This window comes from Macaca thibetana, chromosome 13, assembly GCF_024542745.1.
Source record: "Macaca thibetana thibetana isolate TM-01 chromosome 13, ASM2454274v1, whole genome shotgun sequence".
NCBI classification, from domain to species: Eukaryota; Metazoa; Chordata; class Mammalia; order Primates; family Cercopithecidae; genus Macaca; species Macaca thibetana.
The window spans coordinates 81,395,963-81,419,078 of NC_065590.1; the positions used below are offsets into that span (position 1 = coordinate 81,395,963).

At 41.5% G+C, this 23,116-nt stretch overlaps 1 protein-coding gene and 1 pseudogene across 2 annotated transcripts in view; one reads left to right on the forward strand and one right to left on the reverse strand.

Annotated features, from left to right (window-relative positions):
• ASXL2 (ASXL transcriptional regulator 2) overlaps positions 1-23,116 on the forward strand; it is a 158,023-nt gene that overhangs the window by 14,671 nt on the left and 120,236 nt on the right. The window lies entirely within an intron of this gene.
• On the reverse strand, positions 14,360-14,460 carry LOC126934505 (uncharacterized; annotated as a pseudogene).

The following is a 23,116-nucleotide window of genomic DNA, read 5'->3' on the forward strand; positions in this document are numbered from 1 at the left end:
CCCAGCCTCCATTATACTTTTAATGGGTTATTACTGATATTTATGAAAATGTATTTTTAAAAAAATATTGCTGAGTGCAGTGGTGCCCTCCTGTAATCTCAGCTACTTGGGAGACTGAGGGAAGAGGATCTCTTGAGCTCAGGAGTTTAAGACCAGCCTGGGCAATGTAGCGAGACTCTTGTCTTTAAAAAATGTATAGGCTGGCAACAGTGGCTCACACCTGTAATCCCAGCACTTTGGGAGGCCTAGGCAGCAGAATCACTTGAGCCCAGGAGTTTGAGACCAGCCTGGGCAATGTAGTGAGACCTCATCTCTACAAATAATAAAAAAATTAGCTTGGCATGGTGGCACATGCCTGTGGTCCCAGATAGTCAGGAGGCTGAGGTGGGAGGATAGCTTGAGCGCAAGTGGTTGAGGCTGCAGTGAGCTGAGATTGTGCCACTGCACTCCAGCCTGGGCTACAGAGCGAGAACCTGTCTCAATTAAACACACACACACACACACACACACACGCACACACACACACGCATATATATGTAAATCTCATGGGAATTTAGTTTTAGTAGGTAGTATTCTAAGATGGCCAGAATATTCTCATTTGTATAATACCCATCCTTCGAGCATGAGCAGGACCTATGAATACAGTGGGATATAACAGCTCCTGTGATTTGGTTGTTTTACAGCAAAGATGAAGGTGTTTTGCAGAGATAATTACAGTTGATCCTTGAGAAACACTGGTTTGAACTGCATGGGTCCACTTACGGGTGGATTTCTTTTCATTAAATATGGACAGCCCTCCATATCAGTGGATTCCGCATCTGCAACCAAATGCGTATTGAAAATACAGTATTCCAGGGATGTGAAAACTGTTTATATGGAGGGCTGCCTTTTGGTACTTGTCGTATTTACAAGTTACATAGGGCCAACTTTGGGACTTGAGTTTTTTGATACCTGCAGATGGTCCTGGAACACATCCTCCATGGGCATCGAGGAGTGACTGTACTCTGACTTTAATCAAAAGGGTGAACCTGACCTAATCAGGCAAGCCCATTAAAACACAATTTAGAGGTCAGAGAGAAGAGAAATGTGAAGCAAAAGAGATTTTCCTTCTGGTCTTGAAGCAAACAAGCCATGTTGTGAATTGTCTGTGGAGAAGACCATGTGGCAAGGAATGGCAGGCAGCCTCTAGGAGCTGAGTGACTCCTGTCTAAGAGCTAGAAGAAAATAGAACCTCAGTCCTTTCATCCAAAAGGGACTGAAAGCTGCCAACAACTAACAACTGGTGAGCTTGGAAGAGCATCCCAAGACTCAGGTGAATTCACAGCCTTAGTTGATGCTGCAATTTCAGACTAGTGAGATCCTAAGTAGAGGACCCAGCTAACCTGTAGCTAGAATCCTGATACACTTGAGACTGTGAGATTAATTTGTGTTGTTTTATTCTGTTTGATAATAAAACTTATAAATAAAATGAATCTGTGTTGTTGAAGCTGCATAATAGCAATCTAATAGTAATACTAAAATTTGGGAGTATGTTGGAGCAGGGTTGTCTCAAAGAAGGTTTGACTTGGGTATTCTAGGATGATGGATAAAGTATTTACAAGTGAATGATAGGCAAGGGCATTCCAGGCAGAGGGAAGAGCTGAAAAGAGAAAAGACTGAAAAATGCAGGTTGTTCAATGCATGGCTAATTAACCTGTGAGTGTTATGTAGCATAATGGAAGACAAAATCAGAAAAGGTCAGTTGGGGCCAAAATGTGAAGGGTTGTAGAAGTTGGGCTGACAAGTATTTTCTAGGAGTAATAGAGAATTTTTAGGCAGGAGATAATGTATATGTTTTAAGCAGATTGGGACATTTGTGGGAATTATTGTAGAGGGCAGGAAAGACTGGTGGGAGGAGAGATAACTTTCTTTTGTTGTCTTTCACATTTTTCTCATTTCATATCTTTTTTTACCTATACTTATGCCACTTGCAGCTTTTCAACACCCAAGATTTTTTTGTTTTGTTTTTTTGTAAAGTCAGGGTCTCACTATGTTGCCCAGGCTGGTCTCAAACTCCAGACCTCATTCTATCTTTGTTCCTTGGCCTCCCAAAACACTGAGATTACAAGTGTGAACCACTGCGCCTGGCCTTGTACTTTTCTGCCAGCCTCCTGAAGTTCCCACACGTAAAAGAGGTCTTGGAATAGTCCACATCACAATACAATTCTCATTCTTTTTTGTTTGTTTGTTTTGAGATAGACACTGTCTCAACTAAAAGTACAAAAATAAGGGCCAGGAGTGGTGGCTCACGCCTGTAATCGCAGCACTTTGAGAGGCCGAGGCAGGTGGATCACCTGAGATTGGGAGTTCGAGACCAGCCTGACCAATATGGAGAAACCTCGTCTCTACTAAAAATACAAAATTAGCCAGGCATGGTGGTGCATACCTGTAATCCCAGCTATTTGGGAGGCTGAGGCAGGAGAATCACTTGAACCTGGGAGGCGGAGGTTGTGGTGAGCTGAGATTGCGCCATTGCACTCTAGTCTGGGCAACAAAAGCGAAACTCTGTCTCAAAAATAAATAAATAAATAAATTAGCTGGATGTGGGGGCGCATGCCTGTAATCCCAGCTACTCAGGAGGCTGAGGCAGGAGAATCACTTGAACCCAGGAGGTGGAGGCTGCAGTGAGCCGAGATCACGCCTGTACACTCCAGCCTGGGCAACAGAGCAAGACTGTCTCAAATTTTTTTTAAAAAGTAAATATTGATATATTTATTTCTGACAAAAATTAAGGATACTTTTGCCAGGTGAAAAGCTGTTACTGGTTTGAAATATAAAAGTCATACTTTGAGAACAGATGTGGGGGGCAAAAGGGGCAACCGTTTCCCAGTCTTAGTATTGGATTGCTTTGTATGTGTTTTTCAGCTCTGTTTTCTAGCAGATAAAAGGTAGTAAATGACAAAATTTTAATGAAAATGATTTTTCAAACTAGATTTCTTATTAGACCTCCCGTAGGGAATTTGCTGATTCTGAAAGTTGTCTATGAAAATGGAAGTTTTGTCAGGCGCAGTGGCTCACGCCTGTAATCCCAGCACTTTGGGATGCCAAGGCGGGCGGATCACGAGGTCAAGAGATTGAGACCATCCTAGGCAACATGGTGAAACCCCATCTCTACTAAAAATACAAAACTTAGCTAGGCGTGGTGGCACGCACATGTAGTCCCAGCTACTTGGGAGGCTGAGGCAGGAGAATTGCTTGAACCCGGGAGACAGAGGTTGCAGTGAGCCAAGATGGTGCCACTGCACTCCAGCCTTGCGACAGAGCGAGACTCTGCCTCAAAAAAAAAAAAAAAAAAAAGACAAGAAATTGAAGTCTTAAGCTTTAATGACAGTCTTAAAAATTGTATATTTTTAATTTGCTGTGTGATTTTGGTATCCATATTTGATGGAGTAGGCAGACAATAGGGAAATGATGCATTTGTACCAAGCAAAGATCACAGCTGTCATCATGGTGCATTAATGGAATGAAGGTTTCACCATAGTTTGAATAAGAAAATGTGGTTACATGTGTTCACAGAGCACGTCTCAGGTCTAGTGCAGTTGGAGTTAAGACCATTGTGATGTAGTTAACAGTCCAGCGTTAGTTTAATTTTTACTTGAAATGGAAGCTCATTGTTTTATATTTGGATTTTTAAAAATTTTTATATCATTTTTATTTTTATTTTGTTTTTGAGACAGAGTCTCGCTCTGTCATCCAGGCTGGAGTGCAGCGGCATGATCTCAGCTCACTATCATCTCTGCCTACCAGGTTCAAGCAATTTTTGTGCTTCCACCTCCCAAGTAGCTGGGACTTACAGGCACGTGCCACCACACCAGGACAATTTTTTGTATTTTAGTGGAGATGGGGTTTTGCCATGTTGGCCAGGCTGGTCACTCCTGGCCTCAAGTGATCCACCCCCTTCAGCCTCCCAAAGTGCTGAGATTACAAGCGTGAGCCACCATGCCTGGCCTATATTGGATTTAAATTGTAAATTTTAGCCCAGTGTGGTGGCTCACGCCTGTAATCTCAGCACTTTGGGAGGCTGAGGTGGGTGGATCACCTGAGGTCAGGAGTTCAAGACCAACCTGGCCAACATGGCAAAACCCCTTCTCTAATCAAAATACGAAAAATTAGCTGGGCGCGGTGGCAGGCGCCTGTTATCCCAGCTACTTGGTAGGCTGAGACAGGAGAATTGCTCGAATCCAGCAGGTGGATGTTGCAGTGAACTGAGATCGTGCTGTCGTACTCCAGCCTGGGCAATGAAAGCGAAACTCCTTCTCAAAAAAAAAAAAAATTGTAAATTGTAAATATGTTTTATTTTTGTAATTGTGTGAGAGCAATACGCCTAAGAGATTTATACCTAGTATAATTTAGTATCATTTGTGTGTATGTTCATATAAAATGTTGTAACTTAACCTGGTATGGTGTGAGCCCTGAGATTTTTTTTTCTTTTAAATACTACTAAAGTTTGAGATATACTACTTTAACTTGATGTTTTCTGTGATTAAGTAAAAGATTACCCTGTGCCCAAAACTAAATCTAACTTTTCAAAACATGTTCTTCCTTTTATATATCATTTTCCTTTCTTTTATCAAGATTTTAAAAACCTAGAATCATCATCTGTGTTTTTAAGGTCACCTGCCACTAAAAGTCTTATGGATTTTTGAAATCTCTTTTCTCATTTCCATTTCCAATTCCAGTGCCTCAGTTGCTGTAGTTTGTGAAACTGGATTTCATTACCTGTCTATTAAAGCTCTCTGCAATCCATCTGACCTCCCTATTTTTGTTAGAATAATTTTAAAATGTGAGTCTTATTGTAATGTTTCTTTCTTAGTTTTTTGCTAACTCACTTGCCAGTAAGGTAAGTTGAAGGCTCATTACCTGGCATTAAGAGTGTTTTATTATGATCTTACCCTTGCCTCTCTGTTCAGTTCTCTTTTACTGTTGCTGCTTTTGTGCCCAGTGCTCCACCATTAACGAGTGGTTCATGAAACATGCCATTTCTTCTGGACATACCTGTTTTGTTGTTTACTTTTTCTGAAATTCTCACACCTTTCTTCACTTGATTGAGTTCACTTCTGTTTTATTTAATTTAATTTTAATTTTAATTTTAATTTTTTTGAGATGGGGTCTTACTCTGTCACCCAGGCTGGAATACAGTGGCGTGACCTCGGCTCACTGCAACCCCCACCTCCCAGGTTCAAGCAATTATCCTGCTTCAGCCTTCCGAGTAGCTGGGATTACAGTGGCCCGCCACCATACCCACCTAATTTTTGTACGTTTAGTGGAGATGGAGTTTCACCATGTTGGCCAGGCTAGTCTCGAACTCCCGAACCCAAGTGATCTGCTCGCTTCGGCCTCTCAAAGTGTTGAGATTACAGTGTGAGCCACCGCACCTGACCTGTTTTTGTTTCTTTTTTTTTTTTTTTTTTTTTTTTTTTTTTTTTTAAGATGGAGTCTCACTCTGTCCCCCAGGCTGGAGTGTGCAATGACATGATCTCGGCTCACTGCAAGCTCCGCCTTCTGGATTCAGGCCATTCTCCTGACTCAGCCTCCTGAGTAGCTGGGACTACAGGCGCCTACCACCATGCCCGGCTAATTTTTTGTATATTTTAGTAGAGATGGGGTTTCACCGTGTTAACCAGGACGGTCTCGATCTTCTGACCTCGTGATCCACCCGCCTTGGCCTCCCAAAGTGCTGGGATTATAGGCGTGAGCCACTGCGCCTGGTCCCTGTTTTTATTTTAAGTTCCAGAGAACTCATGTCCAGATAAGTTAATTGTTAATTGCTTCCTGCTGTGAGGTTTTTTTTTTTTTTTTTTTTTTTTTTTTTTTTTTTTTTAAAGATAGAGTCTCGCTCTGTCGCCAGGCTGGAGTGCAGTGGCACGATCTTGGCTCACTACAACCTCTGCCTCCTGGGTTCAAGCGATTCTCCTGCCTCAGCCTCCTGAGTAGATGGGACTGCAGGGGCGTACCACCACGCCTGGCTAATTTTTTGTATTTTTTAGTAAAGATGGGGTTTCACCGTGTTAGCCAGGATGGTCTCAATCTCCTGACCTTGTGATCTGCGTGCTTCGGCCTTCCAAAGTGCTGGGATTAAAGGCATGAGCCACCATGCCCAGCCGTGAGCCTCTTTAGTTTGCATTTTAAAATTTGGTTGTATTTAAAAATATTGTATTCTAATGAATTTGTCCATCTGTCTTTCCTACCAAAATAAGAGCTTTTTTGAGGGCAAGAATTAATGTCTTCTAAAAATCTTATGTTTTGGCTGGGTGTGATGGCTCGCACTTGTAATCCCAGCACTTTGGGAGGCCGAGGCAGGCGGATCACCTGAGGCCAGGCGTTCGAGACAAGCCTGGCCAACATGGTAAAACCCCATCTCTACTAAAAGTACAAAAAAAATTAGCTGGGCATGGTGGTGTGTACCTGTAATCCCAGCTACTTGGGAGGCTGAGGCAGGAGAATCACTTGAACCTGGGAGGCAGAGGTTGCTGTGAGCTGAGATCATGCTACTACACTCCAGCCTGGCTGACGGAGTGGGATTCTGTCTCAAAAAACAAACAAACAAAAAACCTCACAAATTATTCTTTATCCTTAACACTTGTTGTGTAGTATGCACATAATAGGCATTTAATAAATACTTGTCAAATTAATTTGAAATGTATTTTTTGACTAATTTTTCCCCTTCTTGTGGAACTGGATATTTAGATCTTGGAGGTCTAATGTATTGAAGATTGATTAAGTGGTTGGAGAATGGAATCAGTAATCATATGTACCATCATACTTTTGTAATTGTTTATATCCTGATACATGCCATTGTAATATAAGTGAAGCTCCTTAGTTTTTCAGTGCCTTAAAACACTGTAATTTCTAAATTTCTTTGTTTTGTTTTGTATCAGTTTTAGGTATTTTCTTAATTATATCCAATCAAACATTTTGTTAGCCCTCCTTATTAATGTCATAGACATACATAGATTTACTTCACTTCAGTGTTTGTGAAACTTGGTTCTAAGTTAGGATTAATGCATTATTTTTTCACTCTATTAATACTGATATTTAAAATTTAGTTAGGAGAATGTGTAACATAGGTTTCCTCCATTTCACAAAAGTTAAATGAATTTTTTAAATATAGGAATAATATGACTTTAACTGGAAAATAGAGGAAAAAAATCCCTCATCATTCTACCATCTGACACAGTACAGTACTTTGGAGTCTGATCTTCCCCAGTCTGCCTGCTATCATTTACTTTGTTCAGTTTGATATGTTGGGTTTTGTTGAGGATTTTTGCATCTATGTTCATGAGAGATGTGGGTCTGTAGTTTTTACTCTTTTAATGCTGGCCTGATAGAATGAGTTAGTAAGTACAGATGCTTCTTGATTTACAATAGGGTTATGTCCCAAGAGGCCTGTTGTAAATTGAAGATATCCTAAGTTGAAAATACATGGCTGACTGGGAGCTTGGGTTCGCTGCTGCTGTCCAGCATCACAAGTATGGTTTCTACTGAATGTGTATGGCTTTTGCAGCAACATAAACTTGAAAAATCAAATCACTGTAATTGGGGACTTTTTGTATTCCTTTTGCTTCCGTTTTCTGGAAGATATTGTAGAGAACTGGTATAGTTCCTTTAAGTGTTTTGTAGAGTTCACTAATAAACCTATCTGGGCCCAAGACTTTCTGTTTTGAAAGGTTAGTAATGATTAATTCAGTGTCTTTAATATATGATAGGCCTATTCAGATTATCTGTTTTTTCTTATGTGAGTTTTGTCAGATTGTGTTTTTCAAGGAATGGACCTTTTCTTCTATGTTATCAAGTAGGTGGGCATAGAATTGTTCAAAATTTATTATCTTTTCAGTGTTCATGGGAACTGTAGTGATGTTTCTCCTTTCATTTGTGATACCAGTAATTTGTGTCTTCTCTCTTTTTTACTTAGCCTGGCTAGAGGCTTATTGAATTTATTGGTCTTTCTAGGAAGCAGCATTTGGTTTTGTTAGTTTTTTCGTATTGATTTCTTGTTTTCAATTTCATTGTTTTCTGTTATAATTTTTATTCTATTCTTCTGTTACTTTGGATTTAATTTGCTTTTCTAGTTTTTAAAAATGGAAGCTTAAGTTTTGATTTTAGTTCTTTTTGTGTTTTGTTTTTGTTGGAGGAAGGGTCTAGCTCTCTGTCACCCAGGCTGGAGTGCAGTGGTGTGATCTCAGCTCACTGCAACCTTTGCCTCCTGGGCTCAGGCAATCCTCCCACCTCAGCCTCTCAAGTAACTGGGACTACAGGCATGCACCACCATGCCCGGGTAATTTTTGTATTTTTTGTAGGGACGGAGTTTTACCATGTTGCCCAGGGTGGTCTTGAACTCCTGAGCTCAAGTGATCACCAGCCTTGGTCTCCCAAAGTGCTGGGATTACAGGCATGAGCCACCACACTCAGTATAGATCTTTTTTTTCCCTCTGAGATGGAGTCTCTCTCTGTCGCCCAGGCTGGAGTGCAGTGGCATGATCTCGGTTCACTACAACCTCTGCCACCCGGGTTCAAGCAATTCTCTTGCCTCAGCCTCTTGAGTAGCTATGATCACAGGCGTGTGCCACCACACCTGGCATTTTTGTATTTTTAGTAGGAACAGGGTTTCACCATGTTGGCCAGGCTGGTCTGGAACTCCTGACCTCATGATCCGCCTGCCTCGGCTTCCCAAAGTGCTGGGATTACAGGTGTGAGCCACCGCACCCATCCAGATCCCTTTTTCTAATACATGCATTCAGTCTTTAAATTTCCCTCTAAGCACTGCTTTTGCTGTATCCCACAAGCTTTGATGTTATATATATTTTTATTTATTTCAATTTTTTTTCTTTTTTTTCCTTGAGGTAGAGTTTTGCTCTTGTTGCCCAGGCTGGAGTGCAATGGCGTGACCTCGGTCCACTGCAACCTCTGCCTCCCGGGTTCAAGTGATTCTCCTGCCTCAGCCTCCGGAGTAGCTGGGATTACAGGCATTCACCACCATGCCTGACTAATTTTGTATTTTTAGTAGAGATGGGGTTTCTCCATGTTGGTCAGTACTCCCAACCTCAGGTGATCCGGCAGCCTCGGCCTCCCAAAGTGCTGGGATTACAGGTGTGAGCCACTGTGCCCGGCATTTTGTTTTGTTTTGTTTTGTTTTGTTTTAAGAGACAGTGTTTTGCTATGTTGCTCAGGCTGGTCTCGAACTCCTGAGCTCAAGCGATCTGCACACCTTGGCCTTCCATAGTGCTAGGATTACAGGTGAGCCACCATGCCCGGCAAAATATTTTAAAGTTATTTTGAGATTTCTTATTTGACGAATGTGTTATTTAGAAGTGTGCTGTTTAGTTTCCAAATATTTAAAGATTTTCCAACTATCTTAATGATTTCTAGTTGAATTCCACTGTGCTCTGAGAACAGACATTGTATGATTTTTTTTTTAATTTGTTAAGGTGTATTTTATGGCTCAGGATGTAGTCTATCTTGTTGGATATTCCACGTGAGCTTAAGAAAAGTCTGTTTACTTTGCAGAGTCTTCAGCTCCTCTCTGTGTTTTGTCCAGGTTGTATAGCTACATTCAGTGGGAGTGACAGAGTGGAATATGCTTAGTCCATCTTAAGAATTGGAACTCATCCCTGTATTTTGTGGTATTTCTTTTGGAGAGATAAGAAATATGGTTACTTGTAATTTGCTTCTTTGTTATGTTGCTTTATTTAAGGTATATACCTATTTGTAATGCCACCAGCAATGTATGAAATCACTAGTTTTGCCACATAAGGGATATATTTTAAGGGTAACACTTTCTGCTTAAAAGTTATAAGACAGCTTGGAAGTTCAGCTATAATTAAATAATATTTCCTTAAATGGTTAGAAAAGTATAAAATGTAAGTAATTAAATATATATTTCAGTCTGAAGTTTTTCACATAAAATTCAGGTTTCTTAGCTGGGTATGGTGGTGTGTGCCTGCAGTCCTAGCTACTTGGAAGACTGGGGTGGGAGAATCACTTGAGCCTAGCAATTCAAGACCAGTCTGGGCAACACAGCAAAACCCTATCTCAAAAAGAAGAGGCCAGGTGTGGTGGCTCACGTCTGTAATCCCACCACTTAAGGAGGCCGAGGCAGGCAGATCACCTGAGGTCACGAGTTCGAGACCAGCCTGGCCAACATGGCGAAACCCCGTCTCTACTAAAAGTACAAAAATTAGCCGGGTGTGGTGGCGGGCGCCTGTAATCCCAGCTACTCAGGAGGCTGAGACAGGAGAATCACTTGAACCCAGGAGATGGAGGTTCTAGTGAGCCGAGATCACACCATTGCACTCCAGCCTGGGCAACAAAGAGTGAAACTCCATCTCAAAAAAACAAAAAAAAAATTAGGTATCTACTTATGTTCACTTTATTTGTCACCATTTCTTCCCTTTATCAATTTCCCTCTGTATATTAGGCTTTAATTTTTTTTTTTTGAGGCGGCATCTCGCTCTGTCGCCAGGCTGGAGTGCAGTGGTATGATCTCGGCTCACTGCAACCTCTGCCTCCGGGGTTCAAGCGATTCTTCTGCCTCAGTCTCCTGAGTAGCTGGGGAGTACAGGCGTGCGCTACCACACCCGGCTAATTTTTGTATTTTTAGTAGAGATGCTATTTCACCATGTTGGCCAGTGTGGTCTCCATCTCTTGACCTCGTGATCCGCCTGCCTCAGCCTCCCAAAGTGCTGGGATTACAGGCGTGAGCCATCGCGCCTGGCCAAAAAAATTTTTTTTTTTTTTTTTGGAATGTAGACACAATGGAGATGAGGAGGACGTGGCTGCTATGTAGTAAAGGAAGACACCGAACTAATATACCCTGGGTTGTGTTGGAGAGGCCATTTTGTCATTTTGTTCTGAAACCTTTTCTGGCTTTCACTATATAGAATAAGAGATTTAGGCAGAGACCAGGGGAAATGTTATAAATATTGTCAATTTAAAAGAATCAATTGTTTACATCTGTAAGCTAATGGAGGGAGCAGTTCTTTAGTAATTGTCTTAGGTTGGCTTAGAGTAGGATCAATTTGCAAACGCTAAATCTCAGTGTCATAGATGTGGAGATTCATTGTATTCAACATTGAATGTAGTTAAATATTTATTGAGCACTTACTATATGCCAGGCACTGCTGTAGGATCTGTGGATATAGCAGTGAACAAATGAGGAAAAATAAAATCCCTGCCTGCAGAATTGTTTGAACCCAGGAGGTAGAGATTACAGTGAGTTGAGACCGCGCCATTGCCCTCCAGCCTGGGTGACAGAGACTCTGTCTCAAAAAAAAAAAAAAATAATAATAATAATAAATAAAATAAAATAAATTCCTGCCTGCATGGAATTTAACAGATTTGTAGGTAGGGATGAAAGATGGACAACATGGTAAATAAATAAATTACAGTATATAGTATGTTAGTGGTAAATGCTGTGTGGAAAAGGAAAGCTGGATGACTGGGGAATGCTGGGCTGGTTTTGAAGCAGTTCGTAATTTAAATAGGATATTCAGGGAAGACTTCACTGAGAAGTTGACATTTGACCAAACATATGAAGGCAGTGAAGCTTTGCATACATCCAGTAAAAGAGCATTCTACATGGATGGAGTAGACAGTGCAAAGATTCTGAAGCAGGAGAGTGCCTGCCTTAGTCTAGGATGATGAGGTGGCCAGTGTAGCTCCATGATTAATTGGAAGTTCATTCCACGAATGCAAAGCTACTTTGTTATTAGAAAATTATTGATTCATTAAATTACTAGGTCAATGATGAAAACTGTATGTAGAGATGGGAACATATAGGTACAATCCTTGTCCCAGCTACCCAGACAAGGATTTTATTTCCTAGACTCTCTTGTGTCTAGATAGTGCCAAGTGACTATTTTTGCGGTAGAATGTGAGCAGAAGTAATACGTGTCACTTCCTAGCCAAGGTACTCAAGAATAGGGTGTGCTTTTTCTATGTGTTCTCTTTTCGGGTTGGATACAGAAGAACTCCATGGCTCACCACATGGCTCACCACATGGCTTACCACATTGGAAAGAGCCTTGTTTTTTGAATTGCTTTATTGAGAAAAGCTGCCCATCTCCCCCCTGCCAAAAAAAAAAAAAAAAAAAAAAATCAAACTAACAGCCAATAACACAATGATGGCAAATTGCTAGAAACAAGTATTTGAAAAAATTAGACATGTGATGAAGAAATTTCTATCATTACTACTATTTGGCATTATTCTAGAACTTGTAGCCTATGTAGTATTAAAAATGAGGTATAGGACACTATCCCAGCTGCCACCTAGACTTGTCTCCATCGAGGACCCCTTTAACCAGATTGACTGGCCACTTGGACCTCGTTCCTCTCAGGGGTGGACATCCAGATTGTGGGGGATGACCTGACAGTCACCAACCCCAAGAGGATTGCCCAGTCCTTTGAGAAGAAGGCCTGCAGCTGTCTGCTGCTGAAGGTCAACTAGATTGGCTCGGTGACCGAATCGATCCAGGTGTGCAAACTGGCCCACTCTAACGGCTGAGGGGTGATGGTGAGCCACTGCTCTGGGGAGACTGAGGACATTTTCATTGCTGACCTTGTGGTGGGGCTCTGCACAGGACAGATCAAGACTGGCGCCCCCTACCCCTTGGCGCGCCTGGCCAAATACAACCAATTCATTGAGGATCGAGGAGGCTCTTGGGGACAAGGCTGTTTTTGCTGGATACAAGTTCCATAACCCAAAGGCCAAGTGAGAAGCTGGAGGCTCCAGGACTCCACTGGACAGACCCAGGTCTGGAAGTCCTGCTTCCTGAAATAAACACTGGTGTCAACCCAAAAAAAAAACAAACCAAAAAACAAAAAGAGGTGTAGGCCAGGTGCGCAGTGGCTCACACCTGTAATCCCAGCACTTTGGGAGGCTGAGGTGGGCAGATCACCTGAGGTTAGGAGTTTGAGACTAACCTGGCCACTATGGTGAAACCCCATCTGTAATAAAAATATAAAAATTAGATGGGCATGGTCCATCTCAAAAAACAAAAAAACAAAAATTAGATGTGGTGGCGTGTGCCTCTAATCCCAGCTACTCGGGAGGCTGAGGTGGGAGAATTGCTTGAATCTGGGCGATGGAGGCTGCAGTGAGCTGAGATCACGCCACTGCACTCCAGCCTGGCCGATAGAGCAAGACTCTGTCTCTCAATAAATAAATACATGCATTATCAAGATTGTGTTTCTGTCTGTCTCCCTTTTTTTTTTTTTTTGAGGCGGAGTCTCGCTCTGTCGCCCAGGCTGGAGTGCAGTGGCGCGATCTCAGCTCACTGCCGCCACCTGGGTTCACACCATTCTCCTGCCTCAGCCTCCCGAGTAGCTGGGACTACAGGCGCCTGCCACCACACATGGCTAATTTTTTTGTATTTTTAGTAGAGATGGGTTTCACCATGTTAGCCAGGATGGTCTCGATCTCGACCTTGTGATCCGCCCGCCTCAGCCTCCCAAAGTACTGGGATTACAGGTGTGAGCCACTGCGCCCGGCCTTTTTTTTTTTTTTTTTTTTTGACACAGAGTCTTGCTCCGTCGCCCAGTCTGGAATGCAGTGGCGCTATCTCGGCTCACTGCAACCTCTTCCTCCCAGGTTCACACCATTCTCCTGCCTCAGCCTTGCAAGTAGCTGGGACTGCAGGTGCCCGCCCACCATGCCCAGCTAATTTTTTGTATTTTTAGTAGAGACGGGGTGTCACCGTGTTAGCCAGGATGGTCTCGATCTCCTGACCTCGGGATCTGCCCACCTCGGGCTACCAAAATGTTGGGTTTACAGGCGTGAGCCACTGCACCCGGCTGTGTTTCTGTCTCTTTGTGTTTGGGGTGTTAATTTGATCCTCAAACTCTGTGGAGCAAGAAAGCTGTTAGCTTTAGCCTCACATCATGCAGATTTAACTCCAGTGGTTGCTGGAGTTAACAAAGATTTAATTTTTCTCTTATTCTGCCCTTTACCCTTGGCTTGAGACTTCTTCCCATTAGTAAACCATTCATTGTGGTCAAGAGGATGGGAAGTGCTAATTGGGTTTCATGTGTTACTGCTAGTGTTGGTTTCCACTGTGTGGATTTAGAGTGGAGTAGGGGATGGATCTCCAAAAGAAAATCAGGGCTTTCTTAGCAGAAGAATGTTGAATGGTAGGTAAACTCCTAGAAACAAATCTACCTTAAGCTTTGTGGAGTTCATGGACCCACAGCAACTAACAGTAAAAATTATGCCTTTCTCTTATAACAGTCTTTATAGCTGTCATTCTGGACCCTTAAAAAAGATTATGCATTGATAATGGGTTTGGGGAGAAAACGGCATTTTATTTTTTAAATTTTTATTATATTTTAAAAATACAAAATGCTTCGTGAATTTGCATGTCATCCTTGTGCAGGGGCCATGCCGATCTTCTCTGCATGTTCTTAGTATGTGTGCTGCAGAAGGGAGCACAAAAATGGCATTTTAACAGAGGATAGCTTCATTACCAAAGGCATATGTGAGACTTATTTTTGAGGGACCTTGGAATTGGACTAACTTAATCTTGTGGAGCTAATATATTGAGGATAGTAGAGTATAAGTTTGAGTAGTCATAGTATAGCTGTATTTTGGATGACTTGTTAGGAAATGCAGCTGTATGCTGACTAGTTGATGGGTGCAGCACACCAGCATGGCACAAGTATACATATGTAATGAACCTGCACGTTATGCACATGTACCCTAGAACTTAAAGTATAATAATAATAAAAAATAAAAAAAAAAAGTTAAAAAAAAAAAAGGAAATGCAGCTGTAGTAGGTGCTTAGATATTTGTTCAAATCAACAATAGTAAAAAGATCAATTATTTTAAGAGTATCAGAAAGACATCTACAAATAATAAATTGTTTCCTTTTCCATAATTATACCTTTCTTTTACTTCTTCTCTTACGCAGATATCATAATCGTGATTTTTTTCTTGTTCCAAGACTTTCTGGAGGTAGAGATGAAAAATGATTGTAAGGATTTTTTTTTTTTTTGCTAACTTATGGTTTTCTTGCCTTTTGTTTGTTTGTTTTGTTTTTGGAGACAGAGTCTCACACTGTCACCCAGGCTGGGGTGCAGTGGCGCAATTTTAGCTCACCGCAACCTCCTTCTCCCAGGTTCAAGCGATTCTTGTGCCTCAGCCTCCCGAGTAGCTGGGACTACAAGCGCGTGCCACCACGCCTGGGTAATTTTTGTGCTTTTAGTAGAGACTATGTTTCACCATGTTGGCCAGGCTGGTCTCTTAACTCCTGACCTCAGATGATCCACCCACCTCTCTCTCCCAAAGTACTGGGATTACAGCAGTGAGCCACTGCACCCACCGGTTTTCTTGCATTTTAATCAGAAAGTAAGTTGGAGCACTTTGTTTTTTGAGGTTTTCTTTTTTTTTTTTGAGACGAAGTTTCACTCTTGTTGCCCAGGCTGGAGTGGAATGGCGGGATCTTGGTTCACTGCAACCTCCGCCTCCTGGGTTCAAGCGATTCTCCTGCCTCAGCCTCCCAAGTAGCTGGGACTACAGGCGCCCACTGTCCCTTTGGAACTTGATGAAAGCTATGGATCTACTCCCCAGAAAAAGATATAAACACTAAATACTATATCTGATTCCAAAGGGATTCATGGAATCCTGAAGCCTGTTTATACTGTGGGCCTGAATTATAAATTAACACTCTGATCTAATGTCATATTATTAATATTTGTATATTTATTCCTAATCCTGTCTGTTTTTAAAATTTAATCGAAATCTTATTGTGTATTCAATTTTACATTCATAAGCATTTCCTTATCTTTGGAAACTCAAAAGCATTTTTAATAACAATATATTTTCAATTTAGGAATAATTTATTGGATTTCTCTTACGTTTTGGGTATTGTCTAATTTGAGGAGCACAAAGATAAAGAGGCCTGTGCTCTCTCTTTGCTCATGTACTAAGGATCGATCTCTTTGGAAGGGGAGTTAAATTACTTGATTATCTTAGTATTGGGTGTTTATTTAGATTATTTATTTTTATAACTTTGTTACAAATAATACTGCAGTAACACTTTTGTGCCTAGGCCTCATGTATTTCTGTTACTTTGCTTTGACAGATTTGCTAGAAGAAGGGTTACTGGGTAAGAGGGTGTCACTCTTTGAAAGGCTGTAGAAGTTAATACCGATTTTTTTTTTTTTGCGACAGGGTCTCACTCTGTCACCCAGGCTAGCGTGTAGTGACACGATCTCGGCTCACTGCAACCTCTGCCTCCTGGGACCAAGCAGTCCACCCACTCAGCCTCTTGAGTAGCTGGGACCACAGGTGTGTGCCACCATGCCCAGATAATTTTTATATTTTTATTTATTTATTTGAGACAGAGTCTTACTCTGTCGCCCAGGCTGGAGTGCAATGGCATGATCTCAGCTCACTGCAACCTCCACCTCCTGGGTTCAAGCGATTCTCCTGCCTCAGCTTCCCGAGTTGGGATTATAGGCATACACCACCACGCCCGGCTAATTTTTGTGTTTTTAGTAGAGACGGGGTTTTGCCATGTTGGCCAGGCTAGTCTCAATCTCCTGACCTCAGGGAATCCGCCCACCTTGGCTTTCCAAAGTGCTGAGATTACAGTTGTGAGCTTAATTTTTATATTTTTAGTAGAGATAGGATTTCACCATGTTTCCCAGGCTGGTCTCTAACTCCTGGGCTCAAAGCAATCCACCCACCTCGGCCTCCCAAGTAGTGCTGGGATTATAAATGTGAGCCACCGCGCCTGGCCTGTTACCAAATTACTGTCTATAAAGGTGTATCATTTTACCCTCTCCACTGCTTTAGTGTGTATGTGCCTGTCTTATTCAACTCTTGAAGAATTTAATATTACCAGTTTAAAAATCTTTGCTATTTTGTTAAGTGATAGATAAACTTTGAGGTATCTGTCAAAAGGAGTAGGGAAGGTATGTCAGATACAGAGCAGCATGAGCGAAGGTGGCATGCTGACAGTGTGTGAGAGGCACTGTCTGCCAGAGCTGAGGAGGTTCTTGAGGGACATGTGTGTTGCAGTACACTGAAAGGTTCTATTTGGATGTGTTTCTTAATGGCTTGTGCTCCACAGTAAGCCTGTTCTTGACACTAGCTCCTCAAGACAGACGCTGGCAGCGGTCTCTTAAAATGGCTTACTATAGAGGATTAGTGGAATAGGTCATAGTCTCTGCTGCAGCAGCTGGTTCCGAGGCCATATTGATATTCATCATCTCCCTCTGCCACTGCCTAGTCTAGATTTCCCTCACTCATGGCCAGACTGCAGCTGATCAAGGTTGCTTGCCTGAGGCCATCATTCCTGAGGAGTCTAAGCCCCTATTTCTCTTTTCCTTATCATGCCTTTGTCATATGCTGTACTTGCGTTTTATCATTAGATGTGGAAGCACCGAGGAGCACCTACTAGGTCTACAAATTGTTGTCACCTTCAGAGCCACTGAAATGGTTGGCTCTTGTTTTTGAGGAATTGTAACACAGGGTGCTGAGAGTTGGATTCTGCTGATGACAAGTTGGGCAACTCAGCAGCAACAGTGGCTCTTTTCATTAATTAGCTGATGAAACCTTAGACAGGTTATTTAATTTCTCTGCACCTCAGTTTTCACATCTGAAAAAAATGGGCTGATAGTATCTACCGCATAGGTTTATTGTAAAGGTTAAATAAGCTAACATATCTAAATCACTTAGAATAGTGCTTGGCAATTAAATGCTAGATAAGTATTAACTGTTAGTGTTATTAATTCTTCAGAGTTTGAAGAGAGTTTGATTGAGAGCTTTTTTTCTTGAACTAGGGAGTGTGTATAACCTCCAGACTTTTTGGATAATTAAAAGAATCCAAGCTGGGAAAGACTAAACCAAAGTGACTTGATAGAGCTGTTCAGAATTGAGGGACCCCTAGGTAAACTATGCCCATGAGCTTACAAAGTCAGCTTCTGTAATCTTCTCTGTATATCTGTAGGTGCCTCTCTGTATAGATCTCAGCTCACTGCAACCTCCGCCTCCTGGGTTCAAGTGATTCTCCTGCCTCAGCCTCCCGAGTAGCTGGGATTACAGGCATATGCCACCATGCCTGGCTAATTTTGTATTTTTAGTAGAGACGGGATTTCTCCATGTTGGTCAGGCTGGTCTTGAACTCCCGACCTCAGGTGATCCACCCACCTCGGCCTCCCAAAGTGCTGGGATTACAGGCGTGAGCCACCGCGCCCGGCCTTCCCTCACCTTTTATGCTTTTTTTAAAAGAGGCATTTTTACTAGTGTCTAAAGCTAGTCTGGCCACCCATGTTCCTAATTCCATCAGCCAACGATTAAGTGTTTTAGATCTGTCATATAATAGGCACTAGTAATACTAGATGAATGAGGCTGGGCATGGTGGCTCACACTTGTAGTCCTAGCTACTTGGGAGGTTGAGGCAGGAGGATTGCTTGAGCCCAGGAGTTTGAGGCTGCAGTGAGCTATGATCATGTACTCCAGGTATGGAACTGCAGGCCACCTTGGGCGACAGAGTGAGTCCCTGTCTCAAAAACAAAAAACTGGTGCACTGTGATAAGCAGTACTGGGGATGTATTAGGGTGCTGCTATAGGAGCATAGCTATTTTTGAAGCCATGGGAGGATGAAAATGTCCAAGAGAGTAAAACACTGAGGAGAAAAGAATCCTGAAGGAGACCAACATTAAAAGACTGTGGGCAACGAGGAAGTTACTAGTAGAGAGGTAGAGTAGAGTGAACCACGAGAGTCTAGTGTGACAGAAGCTGAACAGAAAAGTGCATCTCAGGACACAGGTAGTGATCAACAGATACTGCTAAACAGCCAGGTAAGGACCTTTTCCCTCTTTCCTCCGAAGGCTTTTTTAGATAACAGTTCTGTCTAAATACCATGTGTTCCTTGTTACTCTCATCAGTGTTGAGCTCCTGAACTCAGGTGTGAGTGAGTGTATCATGAGTTTGGTAACTGAGGGAAACCAGATCCTCTGAATTCATTTTGTTCTTGAGTGTCAAATCGGAACTAGTACCTCAAGCTCAGATAATGAGGGATTTGTCAAAAAATGTATCTGAAATTACTTGCCTCTCATGGTGGAAAGGGGGAATATGGGATATCTAGGGATGTTTGGGTCTCCCTTTATCCTGGTTCAGTGAAATTTCATTTGACGAAACAATTATTCCTCAATTCCACATTTTGTTTTCTTTATTGTCCTAGAAAGAGTTGTTTTAATTCCCTGTTACTACTCCCAGTCAGTGCTAAATCCCCTCACATCTGATTTCTTCCCTCCACATTAAGTGGAATCTGAATTTACAAAGCTAATTAAAGATTCCTTTGTTGCCAAATACAGGGGATAAATTTCTGTTGTTATCTCAGCTTCTAGGCAGCATTTGACATTGTTGACCAGCTAAACCTTAGAATACTTTTGTCTTTTCTGAAACACTAGTGTTTTCTGGTTTTCTTCTTATACCTCTGGTCACTTAGTTTATTTCCTAGTTGTTCTTCTCTGGCTCTTAAATGTTGATATATTGTTCTATAACATAAGCTCTTGTCTCTTCTCACTCTTTATTGTTGGCTGATTTGATTTACTGGTATGGCACAAGTTACCCTAATTAAAGCTTTTGGGCAGTAAATGAGCCTTCTAACACTGATAGAACTCTATATAAAGATCACTGTATTACTTATTTGGACATTTAAAATGTAACAGTCATATAGATTGTACAGAATTCAGACTCTGCACATCTGTATATCTGGAATGTACTCATAATGCAACAATAATTGAAATATTCCTGTTATTTAGGCTAGAATCAAACTTGAATCTTGGAGGTAACTCAATTATTCTTGAGTGTTCAGAAAATAAAATTTTTAAATAGTTTTTATTAACTGAATTGGGAATCTACAAGCTAAGAAGTGAATATATTAAGCACCCTTTAAAAATCTAGCTTTAAATTCTATGTAGTGTTGATTTTAATTATTCTGAGTCATAAAGTAGTTTCTAAAAATTGTACTTTGAAGTTCCATGAGCAGCAGTGGAATGAGGTTTTGTTTGATAAACACTGCCCTCCTGTGGTTAATGTAAGCTAACAGTTTTGCAAAACTACTGTAGTCTTTTCCACTTGTGGTAAGATAATGTAATGGTTCATACAGCATGTTTGCTCAGTAATATATGTGGCCAAGACAGGGTTTTTTTCTCCTCATTCTCTCCCTCTCGGTTTTTTTCTAGTGTATCTGCACATTTTTCTCATTTCTGTCTATGCACATTTTCTTTCTTTTTTTGGTGGGGGAGACAGAGTCTCACTCTGTCGCTGAGGTTGGAGTCCAGTGGCACTATCTCGGCTCATGGCAACCCCCGCCTCCCAGGGATTGGCTCTCAGGATTCTCATGCCTCAGATTCTTGTCCCTCAGCCTCCCGAGTAGCTGGGATAACAGGCATGTGCCACCACACCCAGCTAATTTTTGTATTTTTAGTAGAACCAGGGTTTGGTCATGTTGGCCAGGCTGGTCTCTTACTCCTGGCCTCAAGTGATCTGCCCGCCTTGGCCTCCCACAGTGCTGGGATTACAGACATGAGCCACTGAGCCCGGCCCATGCACTTTTTCTTATATGAATTATAAGAGTTAAATGTAAATGAATACAGAAAAAGTATTAAGTTATCAAAGGGCGGGAAACTACATTTAAGTGTAAACATGCTTAAAGAAATAGAAAAGACCAGTCAGTTACAATACATGAAATTAATAAAAACTTTCATGGAAAATCAATAGTGATAAAAAGATGAAGAATAAACTGGAAGAAAGGGTTTGTAGTAAATGCGACAGTAAATGTTTCAGTATATTTAATGTAAATTAGAGAGCTCTCACAAATGGTATATAAGTGGACAATAGCCAATGAATAGCCAATTCACAAGTGAGGAAATACAGTAATTAAAGCACAAAAATATATTTAAATGCATAATGGTACTTTATAAAATGATACTCATAATAGTGGTATTTCAAACAAAAACCAACATCACCTTTGCAGCATGCCAGAAAACCAGCTAATTATTCTGAAAACAGTAAATACAAAAATAAGTTGCTTATCCTGCCTTTTTTTTTTTGGAGAAGGAGTTTTGCTCTTGTCGCCTAGTTTGGAGTGCAGTGGCGCAGTCTCGCTCACTGCAAATTTTGCCTCCCGGGTTCAAGCGATTCTCTTGCCTCAGCCTCCTGAGTAGCTGGGATTACAGGCGTGTGCCACCACACCCGGCTAATTATTGTGTTTTTAGTAGAGACGGAGTTTCACCATGTTGGCCAGGCTGGTCTTGAACTCCTGACCTCAGGTGATCTACCCGCCTTGGCCTGCTGGGATTACAAGCGTGAGCCACTGCGTGCAGCCTTATCCTGCTTTTTCAATATGGATTGTACCTGGGGTAACCAAATAGATAGTGGAAAGCATTTCTTTTTAGAAGGGCTCTCGCTTATAAATGAAAAAGGAACGATGGACCATCAGCACTTTCCAACCCCTAAATAAAATGATGGAGATAGTGATCATCGGTGGCTGCTAAAACAATTAGATTGAAATGCTGATAGGAAGCTTTATAATAAGTGGATCAGGTAGACCACATCTATCCCACTGATACATCTTAGCATCTCAAAAAGGAGATCATAGATATTTTGTGTGTTCTGATGTGGCGTGGTAGGAAGTATACCGTAAGCCTATGAAGTTTTCTTGCTAAAATAAAATCTGAATCTGAGCAAGCCTCTAGGTTTCGATTCTAATTTTCAGGAAATGCAAGGGACAGAGGACTATACGATTAGCACGATACAGGATATGTGTAACTACAGTACAGCTTACTAGTTTTTTTCTGTAAGTAAATTGGAAGAAAAAAGAATGAGAGAAATCCGTAGATTAAAAGATACTTCAAGACATGTGTTAGCCAAATCCAGTATATGTAAGTCTATAGATTTGAACAAATCAAGTATTTAAAAGCAGTGGTTTTTTCCTGTAAATTTGGGACATTGACTAAATAATTTTATATTAAGGAATTATAGTCATTTTCTGAGGTGTAAAATATTTTTTTAAGTCCTTGTTGTCAGAGATATATATCACAATAATAATGAATGAAATGTCAGTGGCTTGCTTCAGAATAACCCAGTTTGTGGACGGAGGGTGGCTGAAGGTATGGATGAAACAAGATAGGCCATGTGTTGATAATTGTTGAAAATGGGTGATGGGTATGTGGTGGTTCATTGTAATGTTCTCTCTAATTTGTTGAATGTTTTTAGATTTCCATAATAAAAAGTTTTAAAAGTGTAGTATTTAAATCTTTAATTGAAAAACATTTTTCTTTCTCCCCCAAACTATAGCTTTAAGCAGTCTGAGAAAATTTAGTATAATACTTTTCTATATTAAAACTAATTCTAGGCCAGTTATCATAGCTCACACCTGTAATCCTAGCACCCTGGGAGGCCGAGGCAGGTGGAACATTGAGCCCAGGAATTTGAGACCAGCCTGGACAATATGGCTAAACCCCCTCTCTACAAAAAGTACAAAAACCCAGGAGTTCAAGACCAGCCTGGGCAACATGGCAAAACCCTGTCTGTACAAAAAAATACAAAAATTAGCCAGGTGTGGTGGCACATGCCTGTAGTCCTAGCTAGTCTGGAGACTGAGGTGGGAGCATTGCTTGAGCCTGGGAGGTGGAGGTTGCAGTGAGCTGTGATTGCACCACTGCACTCCAGCCTGGGCAATACAGTGAGATCCTGTCTCAAAAAAGACAACAATAAAAAACTTTTTGTTTTTTTTCTGGAGATGGAGTCTCGCTCTTTCACCTAGGCTGGAGTACAGTGGCGCTGTCTCGGCTCACTGCAGCCTCTGCTTCCTGGGTTCAAGTGATTCTTGAATTCTTGAACCAGCCTCCTGAGTAACTGGGATTATAGGCGCCCACCACTATACCTGGCTAATTTTTTGCGTGTGTTTTTAGCAGAGAGAGGGTTTCTCCATGTTGGCCAGGCTGGTCTTGAACTTCTGGCCTCAGGTGATCTGCCCTCGGCCTCCCAAAGTGCTGGGATTACAGGTGTGAGCCACTGTACCTGGCCTTAAAAAAACTAATTCTAAATGCCTAGCATTTAAAGGAACCTG